The sequence below is a fragment of the Bos grunniens genome, chromosome X, assembly GCF_055505025.1.
Source record: "Bos grunniens cultivar Pamir isolate PY7600 chromosome X, Bosgru_T2T1.0, whole genome shotgun sequence".
In the NCBI taxonomy this organism is placed as follows: Eukaryota; Metazoa; Chordata; class Mammalia; order Artiodactyla; family Bovidae; genus Bos; species Bos grunniens.
Window position 1 is genome coordinate 139219274 of NC_141194.1, and position 13627 is coordinate 139232900.

A 13627-nucleotide genomic window follows, 5' to 3' on the forward strand; every position below is an offset into this window, starting at 1 on the left:
TTAGCAGAGCTTGAAAATGGTGTAACTCATCATGAGAAATGCTGGGCTGGAGGAAGCACAAGCTGGAATCAAGATTGCCAGGAGAAATATTAATAACATCAGATATGCAGATGGCAGAAAGTGAAGAAGAACTAAAGAGCCTCTTGATGAAAGTGAGAGAGGAGAGTGAAAAAGTTGGCTTAAAGCTCAACATTCAGAAAACGAAGATCATGGCATCTGGTCCCATCACTTCATGGCAAATAGATGGGGAAACAGTGGAAACAGTGTCAGACTTTATTTTTTGGGGCTCCAAATCACTGCAGATGGTGATTGCAGACATGAAATTGAAAGACGCTTACTCCTTGGAAGGAAAGTTATGACCAACCTAGATAGCATATTCAAAAGCAGACACATTACTTTGCCAACAAAGGTCCGTCTAGTCAAGGCTATGGTTTTTCCAGAAGTCGTGTATGGATGTGAGAGTTGGACTATAAAGAAAGCTGAGAGCTTAAGAATCGATGCTTTTGAACTGTGGTGTTGGAGAAGACTCTTGAGAGTTCCTTGGACTGCAAGGAGATCCAATCAGTCCATCTTAAAGGAGATTAGTCCTGGGTGTTCATTGGAAGGACTGATGTTGAAGCTGAAACTCCAATACTTTGGCCACCTGATGTGAAGAGCTGACTCATTTGAAAAGACCCTGATGCTGGGAAAGATTGAGGGCAGGAGGAGTAGGGGATGGCAGAGGATGAGATCATTGGATGGCATCACCGACTCAATGTACATGGGTTTGGGTGGACTCCGGGAGTTGGTGATGGAAACGGAGGCCTGGCATGCTGCAGTTCATGGGGTCGCAAAGAGTTGGACATGACTGGGTGACTGAACTGATACTGACTGAACTGATAGCCTGGATATTGGGATGAGAGAGACAGAGAATGTGTGTGCATATTCAGAGACATATATTCAGAATTTTAACACTCTATGGTTTGGTAGAGGGCCCACCATTATTGTTGCATGATTATATTCTTATTGACCCAATTCACATATCAGTGTCCTTTACCAAGGTCCTGGGGGCATTTGAGTTTGAGAGGCACATAGTTGTAACCATTGAAGATATTTTATATTTGTGGATGTATCCCATTCAGTTCAGTTTAACAAAAACCAGAGACGTATATGTTCCACTTCAATAAAAATATCAGCCAAGTCAGTTTCCTCAAAGTGATGAAATGAATTTTTTCTCTCTAGCAAAAGATCAATAAATTAATTATAACTGATATTTGTATAGCATTTCCCCCACATTATTTCATTTAAATTCTACTCTAATGATGTGATGTATTTATCATCATCATCTTGTAGATGAGGCAAATGAAGTTCTTATGGATGAGGTTAAATAAGCTTAAGCAGCTTATTTAATGTCATAGAGTAATGAGGGAGAGCTGGATCTTGAACCCAGGTTGTGATCAATTTTCCATCCTAGGTATAAGCAGTGACGGTGCTTGGAAGAAGGGTCATCCTCAGCAGGAGCTGTGACAACAGACTCTGAGAAGGGCTTTGGGAAGGTGCAGGCAAATCAACTACTATGTGTACTGCATAGATAAAACTGTTTGAATGTGAGGTTAAATAAAATAGTTCCTACGTACTAGACTGAAAGAAGCTATGCTTTATGCAGTTAGATAAATTCCTTCATTCCCATTGGCTTCTCTTGGAGGAGAATCAAATTCACTAACACCTGTGGCAACACCACACCTGAGTATTCAGTGGATCCTCTCCTTGGTGACATCCACTTTAGATACTCAGGGTTCAGTTTAGTTCAGTCACTCGGTCATGTCCGACTCTTTGTGACCCCACAGACTGCAGCATGGCAGGCCTCCCTGTCCATCGCCAGCTTCTGGAGCTTGCTCAAATACATGTCCATCGAGTCGGTGATGCCATCCAACCATCTCATCCTCTTTTGTCCTCTTCTCCTGCCCTCAATCTTTCTCAGCATCGGGATCTTTTCCAGTGAGTCAGTTCTTCACATCAGATGGCCAAGGTATTGGAGCTTCAGCTTTAGCATCAGTCCTAATGAATATTCAGGGTTGATTTCCTTTAGGATTGATTGGTTTGATCTCCTTGCAGTCCAAGGGACTCTCAAGAGTCTTCTCCAGCTCCACAGTTCAAAGGCATCAATTCTTTGGTCCTCAGCTTTATTTATGGCACAACTGTCACATTCATCCATGACTACTGGAAAAACCATAGCTTGACTAGACAGACTTTTGTCAGCAAAGTAATGTCTCTACTTTTTAATATGCTGTCTAGGTTGGTCACTCAGAGAAGGCAATGGCACCCCACTCCAGTACTCTTGCCTGGAAAATCCCGTGGATGGAGGAGCCTGGTAGGCTGCAGTCCATGGGGTCGCGAAGAGTTGGATACGACTGAGCGACGTCACTTTCACTTTTCACTTTCATGCATTGGAGAAGGAAATGGCAACCCACTCCAGTGTTCTTGCCTGGAGAATCCGAGGGACGGGGGAGCCTTGTGGGCTGCCGTCCATTGGGTCACATAGAGTCGGACACGACTGAAGCAACTTAGCAGCAGCAGCTAGGTTGGTCATAACTTCTTCCAAGGAGCAATCATCTTTTATGGCTGCAGTCACCATCTCCAGTGATTTTGGAGCCCAAGAAAATAAAATCTGTCACTGTTTCCATTGTTTCCTCATTTATTTGCCATGAAGTGGTGGGACTGGATGCCTTGATTTTAGTTTTCTGAATGTTGAGTTTTAAGGCAGCTTTTTCACTCTCCTCTTTCACTTTCAAGAGGCCTTCAGTTCCTCTTTGCTGTCTGCCATAAGAGTGGTGTCATCTGCATATCTGAGGTTACTGATAGTTCTCCCAGCTATCTTGATTCCAGCTTGTGCTTCATCCAGCCCAACATTTCACATGATGTACTCTGCATAGAAATTAAATAAGCAGGTTGACAATATACAGCCTTGACATACTCCTTTCCCAATTTGGAACCAGTCTGTTGTTCCATGTCCGGTTCTACCTGTTGCTTCTTGACCTGCATACAGATTTCTCAGGAGGCAGGTAAGGTGGTCTGGTATTCCCATCTCTTGAAGAATTTTTCATAGTTTGTTGTGATCCACACAGTCAAAGGCTTTGGCGTAGTCAATAAAGCAGAAGTAGATGTTTTTTCTGAAACACTCTCTTGCTTTTTTGATGATCCAGTGGATGGTGGAATTATGATCTCTGGTTCCTCTGGCTAGTTCTCAATTCACATACTGTTGAAGCCTCACTTGGAGAATTTTGAGCATTACTTTGCTAGCATGTGAGATGAGTGCAATTTTGGAGTAGTTTGAATATTCTATGTAATTGCCTTTCTTTGGGATTGGAATGAAAACTGACCTTTCCAGTCCTGTGGTCACTGCTGAGTTTTGAAAATTTGCTGGCATATTGAGTGCAGCACTTTCATGGCATCATCTTTTAGGACTTGAAATAGCTCAACTGGAATTCCATCACCTCCACTTGCTTTGTTCGTAGTGATGCTTCCTAAGGCCCAGTTGACTTTGTGTTCCAGGATGTCTGGCTCTAGGTGAGTGATCACATCATCGTGGTTATCTGGGTCATGAAGATTTTTTTTGTATAGTTCTTCTGTGTATTCTTGCCATCTCTTCTTAACATCTTCTGCTTCTGTTAGGTTCATACCATTTCTGTCCTTTATTGTGCCCATCTTTGCATGAAATGTTCCCTTGGTATCTCTGTTTTGAAGAGATCTCTAGGCTTTCCCATTCTATTGTTTTCCTCTATTTCTTTGCATTGACCGCTGAGGAAGGCTTTCTTATTTCTCCTTGCTATTCTTTGGAACTCTGCCTTCAGATGGGTACATCTTTCCTTTTCTCCTTTGCCTTTTGCTTCTCTTCTTTTCTCAGCTATTTATAAGGCCTCCTCAGACAACCATTTTGCCTTTTTGCATTTCTTTTTCTTGGGGATGGTCTTGATCACTGCCTCCTGTACAATGTCATGAACTTTGTCTATAGTTCTTCAGGCACTTTGTCTAGCAGATCTAATTCCTTGAATGTTTTGTTACTTCTACTGTATAATCAGAAGGGATTTGATTTAGGTCATACCTGAATGGCCTAGTAGTGTTCCCTACTTTCTTCAATTAAGTCTGAATTTTGCAATAAGGTGTTTATGATCTGAGCCACAGTCAGCTCCCTGTCTTGTTTTTGCTAACTGTCTAGAGCTTCTCCATCTTTGGCCACAAAGAGTACAATCAATCTGATATCAGTATTGACCATCTGGTGATGTCCATGTGTAGTCTTGTCTTGTGTTGCTGGAAGAGGGTGTTTGCTATGACCAGTGCATTCTCTTGGCAAAACTCTGTTAGCCTTTGCCTTGCTTCATTTTGTACTCCAAGGCTAGCTTGCCTGTTATTCCCGGTATCTCTTGACTTCCTACTTTTGCATTCCAGTCCCTTATAATGAAAAGGACATCATTTTGGGGTGTTAGTTCTAGAAGGTCTTGTAGGTCATCATAGAACTGTTCAACTTTACGTTCTTTGGCATTAGTGGTTGGGGCATAGACTCAGGGCTGAAGCCCCCTGGAATATTCACAGGAAGACGTTATATAGCGAGAATCATATCCAGTTATCTCAGACTCATGTATGGAGAAGGCAATGGCACCCCACTCTAGTACTCTTGCCTGGAAAATCCCATGGACGGAGGAGCCTGGAAGGCTGCAGTCCATGGGGTCGCTGAGGGTCAGACACGACTGAGCAACTTCACTTTCACTTTTCACTTTCCTGCATTGGAGAAGAAAATGGCAACCCACTCCAGTGTTCCTGCCTGGAGAATCCCAGGGATGGGGGAGCCTGGTGGGCTGCCATCTATGGGGTCACACAGAGTCAGACATGACTGAAGTGACTTAGCAGCAGCAGCAGACTCATGTAGCCAAATGCCATATATGTTTTATTCCCTGAAGCTGTGTCCCCCTGACTTTGCTTTCTAGGAAATAAATTAAGAAGCCGTAGTGACTACATTGGCATCCATGTCAACATCTTCCTTTTTGTCAGGCTTCAAGAAGAAGCTGTTCTTGTTAAAGGGGATTTAAGTTGCAGTGTGGCAAGGATGCTATTGCCGCTCACACTCCCTTTCTGTAATATTTCAAACTTTAGTGCCTTAGCTGGTTACAGAAATAAATCTTTAATGTTATTATTGCATTCATATTATTTCCTGTAGAGGTATCTGAAGCTTACCCTCTGCCTGATGATACAACATTTATTGGAATTCTCAAACCTATACTTATGTTTCTTTCTTTGACATGAATCGAAATTGAACAGTATCACGTGTTGACAGTGTGGAGCTCAAATCCATCTTCTGTTTTGAACTAATATTCTATCTTGTTTACAGACTAATGTGTAGCTTGTTACCTGTCAGCCCCAGACTTGTAGATTGAGTCATAAATTAGTGGAAGAGTTACTAAGTATAGGCTAATGGTAAAGGATATATATATCCATATATGTATATCGTATATAATGGTAATATATATTATATATATGTATATCAGATGTTTTAGTAGATTATTTGTTTCAAATGAAATTTTCTCTGAAACAATATTTTTTTTTCCTAATTTTATTTTATTTTTAAACTTTACATAATTGTATTAGTTTTGCCAAATATCAAAATGAATCCGCCACAGGTATACATGTGTTCCCCATCCCGAACCCTCCTCCAATATTTTAAAAATATAAAAATGGAGCTTTGCTGGTTACAGCTCTCATTGGTGTGCATCCCAGAGTCATGTACCCTGAATCTCCTCCAGATTCTATGGTTGTCTTGGATTAACTCATTAGAACCTGCAAGACTTCTAGTGGTTTGAAAATCACAAGAGTATAGGATTAGCACAAAGGCACACAGCGCTCCAGGGTAGGGCTCAGAAATTGATGGTTAAGAATGCAGCTGGGGGGAGGGGTTAGCGGGAATGCTCTGAAATGGAAACATTTAAGTATTGAAGTAAAGTGTGGACCTGACTAGGAGTCAGATTCATACAGGCAATTAAACTTCCTACACAGAGGGAATGTTAAAGTAAGTGGAACCTTCCAGATAAGGCAAACAGAGAGGGCAGACAAGCTAGAAAGGGGAAAAAAGCAAGTCCTTGGAAGGTTGGAAAGCAGAAGATTCCACAGAAGCTAGGAACATGTAGAACAAACAGGAGTGGGGTGGGAAGGAGGCAGAGAGAGGGAGAGAGCCTGAGAGCTTAAATCTCAGGTTGAAAAATTACATAAATAAATAAGAGGTAGACCGCATGAAAGAAATATCCTGCTGGGAAAGCTGTTAAATGACTGAGAGTGTAAAAAAGCTGACCTATTATTTATGAAATTCGAATACACTATGGTGCCTATTAAAATGTCAAGTTCCACAAAGATCTGGGGAAAATATGTCTTTAGAGGAAAACTGTTTTCTGTGAGGGACCAGACAGGATAGGGTTAAATAAATAAAATATGCTGAGGAGAGTCTAATGTGGAGAGGAACCATCTGGCAAAATCTCCACTATGCCCACACTGCCGTCTTTCTCCGTGCCCTTCCCTAGGGGCCTTGGAACAGCTGTGTTGAGATACCAGACCCAGAGTTTTCACATTCATATCAAAAGTGAAACCCTAAATGTCTGCACTGCTGCTGATTAGAGAGAGCATTTGAGTGGTTCAATATTGAAAAGATTTGCGGCACATTGGACTCCTTTGCTTTGAAACACCCAACTTGTTATGAGTGTGTTTCCCAACGCTACTTGGCTCTGCTTTTATTTTCAAATCTCCTTGCTTTACTGCTGTATTGTTTCTATTGATGATGAATACAGAATTTCAAGGAATGCTTGAAATGCTTTTAGACATTCTATTGAGCCCATATTTCAGTGCTGCATAGTGTGTTGGAAACAGAAAAGGCTTTAGGGTCAGTGAGGCTTGTGTGCAAATCTGTCACATAGAGGGGCAAACTGCTTAACCCCTCCAGCCCGTTTCATCAGCTGGAAAATGGGAATAGTTGCTTATCTTACATGGTGGCTGTGAACAATAATTTATGCATAGAAGGTAAAGCACTCACTATGGTACCTGACCCATAGCCTTTACCCTATAAATGTTAGGTCCTATTCTTATTGTTATTATTATTCACTTCTCCCAGTGGAAACATCAGCTTCCTAACTTGATGCACACATTTGTGTGTATAAAACACATGCATGCCTGATTAGTGACAGTCATCTGATTATTGTGACAGAATTAAATTTATCCCTGAGTGATCTAAAATGCAAATACTCTATATGTTTCACCAACACTTAGAATTGTTATTAGAACATTTTTCTCATCTTTTGTACTTTGCAAACTTCTAGAGACCTCTGGAATTATATTGATTTACCACCAGGCTTCCATGGGGCTCAGTGGTAAAGAATTTGCCTGCAATGCAGGAGATGGGGCCAACATGGGTTCAATTCCTGGGTCAGAAAGATCCACTAAGGAGGCAATGGCAATCCACTCCAGTATTCTTGCCTGGAAAATTCCATGGATAGAGGGGCCTTTTGGCTACAGTCCATGGGGTTGCAAAGAGTTGGACATGACTGAGTGACTCAGCACACCAGAAGGCCATTATGGGAAAAGGAAGGCAAGTGTGAAGTTCAGGGAACATGGTTCAGGGACCTCATTCCTACCTCTGTTTCAATTGGGGAAACTTCATTTTTACCAAAACAAAACAAAACAACAAAACAAAACAAAAACAAAAACAAAAAACACCAAAAAACCTGATAGACACCAAGGCAAGAAAATATTTCAAGGAGTAGGGAGTGATTGACCATTTTAAATCTTAGGAGCATGCAAATAGCATCGAAGGAAAATGTGGAGCTTTAAAAAGGTAGCAAAAAGAGTCAGATGTAACAACAACAACAGAGAAGGTAGGAATCCTTTGCAGAGGTGATTTTAAAGCTATGGTCCAAAGTGTTGGGGCAGCAGCCTCAGGGTCTGACCAACGGGATGTCATGAAACCATCTATCAGGAGCAATTGTTGTTTAGTCGCTAAGTTGTGTCTGAATCTTTTGCAACCCCATTGACTGCTGCCAGGCTCCTCTGTCCGTAGGATTTCCCAGGCAAGACTACTGGAGTGGGTTGCCATTTCCTTCTCCAGGGTATCTCCCTGACCCAGGGCCATAGGTAGGCTCAAAAAATCAGGGATGGAAGAATAGCCTTCGTTGCTCCTGGAACCCTATTCTCCATGAGAACCAAGGCCTCTTACTTTATCTCAATTACCCATAGAGGGAAATTCAACCCTATGGAGTTTCTACAAGGTGTTAATTAAAGAAAAAAATCGAGTATAATGTGATGCCAGAGCAACTGGAGGATTAGGCAGAGTGGTGTAAGATCGGTAGCTGGTAAATTAGGTAGGTCAGTGATCAAGCAAGTTCTTGGACAGCAGCTAAATCATGCTATTGCAAGCCAGGGCTGGAAAGTAGCTAGGGCCAACAAGGTTATCAAGGCAGTGATCAAGAAGTGAAATTATCAAAGTGAGACAAAAAGGACCAAATTCTTGGACAAAGGGGATAGACGCCCAAAGAGCAGCCCATTGGAGAATAGGGACAGAGATCAAAGAATTAGGTTGGACCCCACCATACCTTTGAACCTCTGTAATTCTGACACGTTCTCATTCTGTCTAGAGAATGCACTATGAAGCATTGCCTTTGAAAACTTTTTCTTAGATGTGATCATGCCTTCAGGGATCATGCAGTGCATTGGAAAGAACAGAACAGGGTCTAAGCAACAAATTAAGAGATTTATTGCATTTTCCTTCCAGGCATCCAACGCTCCTTTCCCCAGATCTGCTGTCACATGCAAAGAATCTTACATACTTTGCCATAATGTCTGCTGTGCTAAACCAAGAGGATCTGATCTGACATTTTCAGTTTCAAATGACAACATTTCTAGGCTCAGTGAAAGGTCAGTGACCTTTTTAGAATATTTTAATTACATACAGTATGTTTGCTGATATTTCTCAAGGGTGGTCTACTGACCAACTGTGCTGAACTCACTTGGAGGGCCATATTTAAACGTGGGTTAACAGACTCTAGCTGATTCAGAATATTTGAGGGCAAGACCTGGGAATATGCAGTTTAACATACCTACTGGGTAATATTTATCCACAAATTCGAGAACTACTGACATGTGAAGTCATCCACTCAGCTTCTTCACTGGGGCGTCTTGAGATGTGATAAATATAAGTGGCTTAAATTGATGCCTTCCCTGGAGTGGATAGTATATATATGTGACATCCTAAAAATAGTTTATTTATAGATGCTTTTATACTTTTAAACAATTTTTGTATATTTCTGACTCCCAATTTTTCCTTTTGTTTACATATGTTCTGTATGCAGAGGTCAGTATGGTGGGATTATTTTTTAGGACTTTCTGCAATGAGAGATAAAATGAAGGAAATGCAGTCCAAATTTCTTTTCTTCCATAATCATGTTATCTGAAGTTTGGGGAATATCTGGAGAACAGCATTAGAGTTAGGGAAAAAGACATTTAAATCACTGTTGTTGCTATTTAGTCACTAAGTTGTGTCCAAGTCATTGTTACCCCATGGACTGTCACCCGTCAGGCTTCCATGTCTGTGGGATTTTCCAGGCAAGAATGCTGAAGTGGGTTGCCATTTCCTTCTCTAGGACATCGTCTCCACCCAGGGATTGAACCCAGGTCTCCTGCTTGGCAGGTGGATTCTTTACCATTGAGCCAGCAGAGAAGTCAATTTAAATCATACCCAAGTATTAAATAATAAAAACATTGCCCTCTGGATGGCTAGGACTGATCCTACAATGGTTGGGAAGAACAAAAACTGCCATTATCATGAAGGTGATTTAGGGATAGAAGTCTGACCTTTCTTCATTCTGTGAAAGTTACATTAAAAGCCTGGTAAGCTATGACACTGCTGAAGTGAAACATTATTATTATGTTCTGTAGGGTTTTTTTTTTCCTAAAGAAAATTCTTGATCTTTTCATTTGCTTCTTCATGAAGTCTAATAGGCTAACAAAAAAGTACAGACATTACAAAATGCTAAACCCAGGCGGAGATAATGAAATGTTTCTAGAAAAACAAGCATTGTCCCCTACCCTGATGCTGACAAAAACCCATTTTACTTTGGTTCTATCCTTAGAAGGCTTCCCTGGTGGCTCAGATGGTAAAGAACCCACCTGCAATGCGAGAGACCTGGTTTGATCCCAGGGTTGGGAAGTTCCCCTGGAGAAGGGAATGGCTACCTATTCCAGTATTCTTGCCTGGAGAACCCCATGGGCAGAGGAGAAATATGAACAAGCCTCCCACTCCCCAGAAGCTGCTAAAGTGGGGTTTGGACCGACTGTCAGGGGTTAGGCTATTGTTTTAAAAAGGTATGCTGACAGAGTAACCAGTAAAGAATTATTTACTGAATGCCTTTAGTGTGCCCAATATTGTGGTTAATGCTATATTAAGATCACCTCAGTTTATTCCTTTCTGCATCTTTTAATTGAAAATCAAGTAATAAAGCAGACACTAGCTTTGCTTGTAAATCACCTAATCATACATTGATTAAGTTCAATGATTCAGTCAAATTGGACATTTAGCATTTATTAAAATGATCTCTGCTACTTTCTACTCACTGCCTTTGGTTAGTTGAAATCAACCAGTCAGCATTCTGAACTTGGTCAGCCTGATTTGTTCATGTAGACACAGCCTTTGTTATTCAATAAAGTAATGCTTAGCAAAATATTCTAAGCCACCCAACTTCACCTGAATTGCTTGAGTCACTCTCAACAAGTCAAACTGGAAACAGGAAAAAAAAAATCTCTCCTTGGCTCATTCAACTCAAGGATTGAACACCCAGACAATATCAACCCTCATAAAATATAAGGCTAGATAAAGCACAGTGCAAGAGGATCATTTTGAGGACTGATCAAGTGTCGGAAGGTACTCTTTATTGCTATTGAGATTTCAAGGCAGGACAGAACCTAATAGTCTCTTTGGTGGTTATCTTAGGGTAGGTTTGACTTCAGGGTCATAGATAAATAAAGATGATTATCATCCGTATACCAAGACACCATACAGTCCCTCAACTCTGCAAATTCCCATTATGCCCATCCAACAAGGTTTTATTACAGGTCAATAAATAAGATGGAAGCAGAGTGATTGTAGCTGGTGCTCTGAGATGGAAGGAAAGGAACACAGCTGCATTTAATTGTGTCCTGACTTGTGTTTGGCTTCAGGTTTGCATTCAGTTAATCATAATTTGTTTCTCAAGCAAGTTTTAGGTTTCCCTTCATAACTGACTCTTAAATCTACCTCCTCAAATGGCTTTTCAGTGCTTAACGAGCTTACTACAGTGGTCTCCTGTGAGATAATAGCAATAAAATTAAAAGGAGGGAGTCATGAATCACAAGCTTTGTTCACAGGCCATGGTTTCCCCCAGCGTTAGCCTTAAGATGCTAATTAATGAGCACCTCATCAATCAGCTAGGTAGATATACTCGGCTGCTTGCTCAGCCCAGAGAAGGACCTAGCCTAGTGCAACTGTTGTCCTCTGCCACTTTGGGTTAATATCAATCTAACTACCATGCCGGCCTCTTTATTTATTCTGGTGGAATAAGGAGGAGAAATGACAAAATAGGAATATAGGATGGTGAAAATAAGGTATAGAAAAGAACAAAAAGACTGTCCACTGCCAGGTTCAAGATTATGGTTGGTGGATAAGGTAGGAATGCTTGGAGAGTTTGGCAACTTGTGTGAATGTGGCGGTTAGTCTACATGGCCTATTATCTTGGAACCCTTAGTCCTTAAGAATATGATCTTAAAAGAAAAATAGATGAAGGAGTGTGGCTTAATGTATTCAGCATTGTAGTTTCAACTCAGATCTTGCTCACTGCTGCTGGAAATCCCAGAGGGTCATGGTCCAGTTAGCAGTGGCCTTCTTCTAGTGGGAATAATAAAGCGAGGAAGTAATTACTAATGCTCGTTTTGTAGACCTAGAACTGTGTTATACACAGTAGGGATCTGAGGAATAAAATAATAATAAGAAAGGTGAGATTCTTGTTCACACTTAGCTTCAGTATAATGGAGGGAAGTGGTGCCTTGTATTCATAGAGAACAATGCACAAATCATTGATTTTGAGAAACTTAAGGGACCTCAAAAAGCTTTTAACTCAACCTACATTCTGATATTTGAATATCCCTAAATCATATCAGTCAAGAGTTTGCTTGATATCTGTTTGAATACTCATAGCAGTAGGCATCTAATGAATTCTGGAGGTCATCTACTTGGTATTCAGACAGCTGACTTTTAGAAGGTAGTTGCTTATGTTGGGCTCAAATCTGCTTTCCTGAAGTAGTCACCAAGTTATTTTCCTTGACATCACTCATCCCAAGTATACTCCTTCTTCCACATGATGCTGAAAATTAATAGCTATGAATCACAGAAACTTCTCTTATTATTATTATTTTTTTAAAAACATACCTTGTTCCTTTAACAGTTCTAAGATAATGGATAATCAAACACAAAACTTTGTGACACAGTCATTAATATAGAAGTCTGGAGGAAGAATAGTTGAATTGGGCTGGGTTGTCAAGAAAAATGAGGAGGTGGTTCTTGAATTACTTATTTACTTGTCTATTTTCAGTCTCTCCCACTAGAATGTAAACTTTATGATGACACAGATTCTGTATTATTTATCATTGTGTTCCCAGTACCTAAAATTGTGCTTTGTTAGTAATGGTAGCTCAGTAAAAATGGGATGATTTACAGAAAATAACTCAAGGAATGTCTCTTTGGCATATCTTAACAGAAGATAGCTGTTTCCCTGGTGGCTCAGATAGTAAAGCATCTGCCTGTAATGCCGGAGACCTGGGTTTGATCCCTGTGTTTGGAAGATCCCCTGGAGAAGGGAATGGCAACCCACTTCAGTATTCTTGCCTGAAGAATGCCATGGACAGAGGAATCTGGTGGGCTACAGTCCATGGGGTCACAGGGTCAGACATGACTGAGCGACTAACAGTTTCACTTTTCACCAAAGGATAACTTTGAAACCACTATGCAAAATGATACTTAGTGGGATGGATTTGCTGTATATAGTGAGTAACTGACTTTAGTACAAGAGCTGAAGTAGCCAAAGTCCCCTGGAAAGTGAACACTGACTTATATAGCCTGTAAACTAATGGCTGCAAACTTCGCCAAAAGGTCTTATCTGCTGGGAGTTTCCAAGGGAGAATGACCAAGGCATTTATTACAGTTTTGATATTAATTTCAATTTTGTGTAGGTTCTTGTTGATTTGGAAATTACAAAGAGGCAAGAGCTAAAGATAGGGAGATCAGAGTTTGTTGCTCTAGCCACCCTACCAACCTCTGCCCTCCACCAAGCTCCCACTTCTTTGTAAAGGTAGTGTCGTGTTGTTCACCCAAAGATCACTTGAAACACACCTCTAATTGAATAAGTTGGGTTTAATACTCCTTGCAATGAGGGGGAAAACAAACCACGGGGAACCAAAGGGTGTCTCTATGAGAGAGCATTACAAAGGACATATTCTAGGGTTTGGGCTTTGGTTGGGTGATTTGGAGCAGGGTCCAAAGAAGCAAGGAATCTCTTTGGTGGGTGCTGTCAGGAAGTGGGGACAGTACTGACAG

General features: G+C 40.9%; 1 long non-coding RNA gene across 10 annotated transcripts in view; it reads left to right on the forward strand.

Moving 5' to 3' along the window:
- Positions 1–13627, forward strand: part of LOC147341492 (uncharacterized) — a 184851-nt gene that overhangs the window by 11911 nt on the left and 159313 nt on the right. For all 10 annotated transcript variants that reach the window (XR_015159827.1, XR_015159833.1, XR_015159832.1 and 7 more), the window contains exon 2: positions 8780–8922. This is a non-coding gene — a long non-coding RNA (uncharacterized LOC147341492). The remainder of the gene's footprint in view (positions 1–8779; positions 8923–13627) is intronic.